Here is a 5,292-nt window from a genome sequence, read left to right as displayed (position 1 = left end):
TACGGCCAATTCATCCATTAACAGGTTCAAACAAGCATGGCAAAAGTGCAATTGGTAAACAGGTTTCAGACTTAGTGAAATTAACACAAGCCTGGAATTTCAGATCAGGTAGCACACTTTGGAGCATGAAAACTACATGCTACAGGAACTTAACATGGCAAAGCAATGCATGGCATGGAGCTACTCAAAGAGCGTAACAAAAGTCCCTTAGTGACCTTGAGCCAAAAGGGACCATAAAATACAATTGCAAGCATGTGAACATGGCAAAAACATAATCAGGTTACAGACTTAGAGAAAAACTGGAGCATGCAAATATGTTAGCAAGTAGGCATGTTTATGAGCTTGATGCACTCACTATAGGGCAAGGCATGACAATCTAAGCATACACCCATCAAGAATACACATTATATAAGCTAGACATGGCAAGAACAACAACATAGCATGCACGGATCAACAACAACATCCTCAGCAAAATCGCTAACAAGTAGACAATCTGCCCAGATTCACTAAATAGCAAAAGTAGAGCTCGATTGACTCAAGCTAGGGTGCTCCATAAATGCAAACAAAGATATGGATGGATAGAGCACCACAAGATTAACAAATCATCCTTACTTATCATCCCCAAAAGAGGCACGGATCACTAGGAAACAACATGAACATATGGCATATTGATAAAAATAGATCAAGGACTTGAAGAAATTCTAAGTCCTTGAAATCAGCATTAACGAATGAACCACTTTGCAAGCTTGTGCTAGTCACCACATATATCACAAAAATACATGGATAGCACCTCTGGAAAGATGACAAAGCATATAACAAAACACATGTGGAGCTCAGGAGCATATCATGCACACATTAATCATGGCAAAAATGACAAATAGCTATTTGATGCAGCAGATCTGACAATTAACTCAAATAGTACTCTTCCAACAACATTTCGGGAATCAAGATGAACTCAAATGAAAATGATGCAATGAGATGAAATGATGTGCTCTCCAAGCCGAACATTTCGATATGCTACACGCCCAAAACGGATCTACAGATGCAAAGTTACGACATGATGAACATGGACATTTAAAACATGGAAATCTCGGGGACTTAGTAGAATTTTACCCCGCGGGAAAAGTCAACCCGGGACGAGGAGATCCGGGACGGGGTGGATCCGGTTCGGGATGGCGCCGCTTGGTTCATCCCCCGGTGGATCTCATCCACCGGGCAGATCTGGCCGGGATGAGCTCCGGCGAACCTCCGGCGAGGCACGGAAGCTGAGGCGAGGCGCGAACAGCGAGGCGAGGCGGTGCGGTGAGGCAGCTGTGCGGCGCCGCGCTCCGGCGAGGCAGGCAGGGAGGCACTCCGGCGGGGAGCCGCGGGCTCTTGGGGAAGGCCGGCGAGGCACATGGCGGCGGAGCTTGAAGGTGTTCGTCGGCGGGGAAGAACGAGGCGGCGGCGGAGGCAGCTTTCGGCGGCCGGCGCGCGGCGCCCCGGATGGCGGCGTGCGGGAGCATAGGCGGCGAGGACGACCCTGCGCGGGGCGGTGATCGGATGGGCCGGGCGAGCCCGCGATGGGCTCCGCCGGGCCGTGCGGTGGGAGAGCGCCGGCTGGACAGGTGGCGCTGTCCGGTTGGTGGAGGGCGGCGGCCGGCTGAGGTGTCGGCCCCTGATTGGTCCGAGCGACGTGGCGGCGGCGGTGGACATGTCCGGCGGCGGGACGGACATGTCCGGCTGCAGGAGGAGGAAGAAGTTAGGGTTGGGTTTGATCTGCGCGGAATTTTCGGGGAGAGCCACATATTTATAGGTAGAGGGAGCTAGGAGAGTCCAAATGAGGTGCAGTTTTAGGCCACGCGATCGTGATCGAACGCTCTAGATGATGGAGATGGTTTTAGGTGGGTTTTGGGCCACTTCGGAGGGGTGTTGGGATGCAACACACACGAGGCCTTTACGGTCCCTCGGTTAACCGTTGGAGTATCAGACGAAGTCCAAATGGTACAAAACTTGACAGGCGGTCTACCGGTAGTAAACCCAGGCCGCTTGGCAAGTATCGGTCCAATCCGAAAACGTTTAATACCCGCACATGAAAAGAGATAGAAAGGGACACCGGGTGACATAGAAGCGCCGGATTGCAAAACGGACAACAGGAAAAATGCTCGGATGCATGAGACGAACATGTATGCAAATGAAATGCACATGATGACATGGTATGCAATGCATGACACGCAAGCACAAGACAAGGCAACAACAACGAATAACTGGAGGACACCTGGCACATCGGTCTCGGGGCGTTACAAAACTGATCTTGATTATTCTTAAGTCCTTGTCACTTCCTTCTTCTATAAAATCCAAGTCAATAGGCCAACTTTATAATCAATTTGTTGACATCGGTTTGTCATAGAGAAATATTGTGAATAATAACTTCTTTGACTCATCTCCCAATGCTTAACAAAAATATTGGTCTTTGAAATACTCATCTGATCTTCAGCCGGTTTAAGAAGGTAGAACTTTGCCGGTTTAAGACTTGAACTTGCCGGATTATCATTGCCGGTTTACAAATATTGATGACACCGGGTCATAATTGTAGTTAACATCAAGCTTGAAAATATACCTCTTATATGCCTATCACTTGTAGCCCCCAAGTCTTAAGAAGGTAGCATAGCAACAGCTTAAGACTTGCTTCAATATGAATGTCACAAGCTTGAAGAAATCCAGGTTGTTCATCTCAATCACCAGTCAGAACTGAGTATTCCACATATGTAGCCCCCAAGTGCCGGGTTGTCATGCTTGCAGCAACCTGGGACTTGAAATTGCCTTATGCTCATAAAAACTTCAACCAGTGTAGCCCCCAGGGGCTGGGTTATTATGCAATAAGGAGCAGGGACTTTATAGATATGATCATGTAGAGTTGAATAGCAACGTGTAGCCCCCAAGGGCCGGCTCAGTAAGATAATATTGACCTGGGACTTTATATATACTTCACTGAGAATGACATTATATGATGTAACCCCCATCATGGGGCTTGAACCCACGTCCACAAGGTTGAGAGCTTTGTGCTTTACCAACTGAGCAGTGGATCCTTCAATAATAGATGAAAATTTGTGTACCTTGAATTGTTGATAGGAGCAATTGCTAGCCCCCAAGGGCCGGCTCATTATGATGTGATGAGCCGGGTCTTCAATAAGTGAGCAAACAATGACTTTGCATTAGCCCTCAAATGTCATGGTGCATGCTTGCAGCGACATGAGACTTGTGTATTTGATGTAATCCCAACTTGAACAATGTAGCCCCCAAGTGCCGGGTCGTAAGCCTGCAGCGACTCGGGACTATTCCTTCAATTGTAGAATAAATCATATCCATTAATAATATGATAGTCATTGCGCTAAAGCAACTTTGAAAACCTTAATCATAATACTGGTTATTGATAACCATAAGAAAATCCAGCCATGTTGGCTATTAAAGATTTGAATAATATGACCTGGTTCGAAAACCGATTCCTGCCTTATAAGCCGGTATATTCATGCACATACGATACATGCTATGATGGTGTAATGATGATGCAATATATGATGCAATATATGATGATGTATGTGTATGATCAAGAGGGTTTAAACTATGGTTCGGATACGATCAGAGCCCCCCAAGTAGTCATAATTATGGCATTGTGCCGATCAAGAGGTGTAGCTATGGTTCGAATACGACCAAGCCCCCAAGTGATTTCCCTAGTGCCCTTATGCCTATCAAGAGGTGTAACTATGGTTTGAACCCATAGCCCCCAAGTGATTTCCCTGATGGTCTTATGCCTATCAAGAGGTGTAGCTATGGTTCGGATACGACCAAGCCCCCAAATGATTTCCCTGGTGCCCTTATGCTGATCAAGAGGGTATAAGCTGTGGTTCGGATACGACCAGAGCCCCCAAATGATTTCCCTGGCGGCTTTTAAGCCTATCAAGAGGTGTGATTATGGTTCGAACATAGCCCCCAAGTGATATTCTAAGCTGTGCTCAAGGGATACCCATGTTTGAGCTGTGCTGTGCAACAGACTCTCTTTGGCCCCTTATGATAATATTGGCTTGATAGCCGGATTACCGAAATAACCAGAGCCGTGCTCTTGTGATAATATTGGCTTGATAGCTGGAATCAAGAGGGTAGCAATGTTATGTTCTCTTTGGTGAATACACCTGTGTTTGAACAGGAAACCCCCCAATGATATTGCGAGCTGCGCTCAAGGGATACCCATGTTTGAGTTGTACTGTGCAACAAACTCTCTTTGGCCCTTTATAATTTCCTGAGAACTCGAACTTGCGAGAGATTATTCTTTTAACCAGATATTGAGAGCTTCAAAGCTTTGTGGGAGACAACCGTCCCTTGAACCGTATTTTGCAACCGGAATCCTTCTTTTTTAAGCCGGAAAATTTTCTGACGGCCTTTAAATTTGCACCAATATGGCGGTTTAGGGTCCTGTATTAGATAACTTTGCAAGCCGGAGTAATTGCTCTTTTAAAGAAAGCAATATATAATATAAAAATATATTGGATGGATTTCACCTGATATGTTAGGCCAGAAATTATCCACCGCAGAGTTGATGATCACCCCGGTAAAGCTGCAATCAATCACGACCGAGTTGGCCGTGGGAACAGACCAATGTATCGTCCGCGACATTGTAAACATGTGCATACGGCAAGTTGTCCTCTGCGTTGTAAACCAGTGCGGACGCGTGATCCGCCCGTCCGTTCAACGGGTAGTGTGACACAGAGGAAAACACCGTTGTAGAATACTGCCAGTGCGCGCTCTATCCCCGCAGTAGAACAATAATTTCACTTGTATATAAAAACACCAATAGGGCAGTGGAGGTGGTGCTCAGAAGAATTAAAATGTACTGATAAAATATATAGGAGGGATAACATCTGATTTTGTTTTGACGATGGATCATCTGTCCATAAATAATTTTTTCAGTATTGTTACTGAATTCCCCTTGATCCATATTTTTATCCAAACATTTTTATGTTGACCCCCTCGAGGATCCTGCCAAATGCTGTCACAACTCCTCGTTACCCACCAGGTTAACTCCTCCTCCACCCCTCACGAGATACGCAGCGCAGAGCATATAATAGAGCTGCACGCGCAGAACCGGTGATGGAAAGGCGGACTAACAGGTGAGGTGTGAAGCAGCGTGGCGGCTTAGGACCGCAGGCACGACGACTTGGCAGCGTCGAGGCAAGTTAACAGGCGGAGGGGCGAAGATCAGGGTAACCTGGAAGCAGTCACAACGGTGGCTCGTCACAAGGGCCCGCGCGGGGGCGG

This window comes from Triticum urartu, chromosome 3 (genome assembly GCF_003073215.2).
Source record: "Triticum urartu cultivar G1812 chromosome 3, Tu2.1, whole genome shotgun sequence".
NCBI lineage: Eukaryota > Viridiplantae > Streptophyta > Magnoliopsida > Poales > Poaceae > Triticum > Triticum urartu.
The sequence above is the reverse complement of the archived record's forward strand: the minus strand, read 5'-3'. Positions refer to the sequence as shown.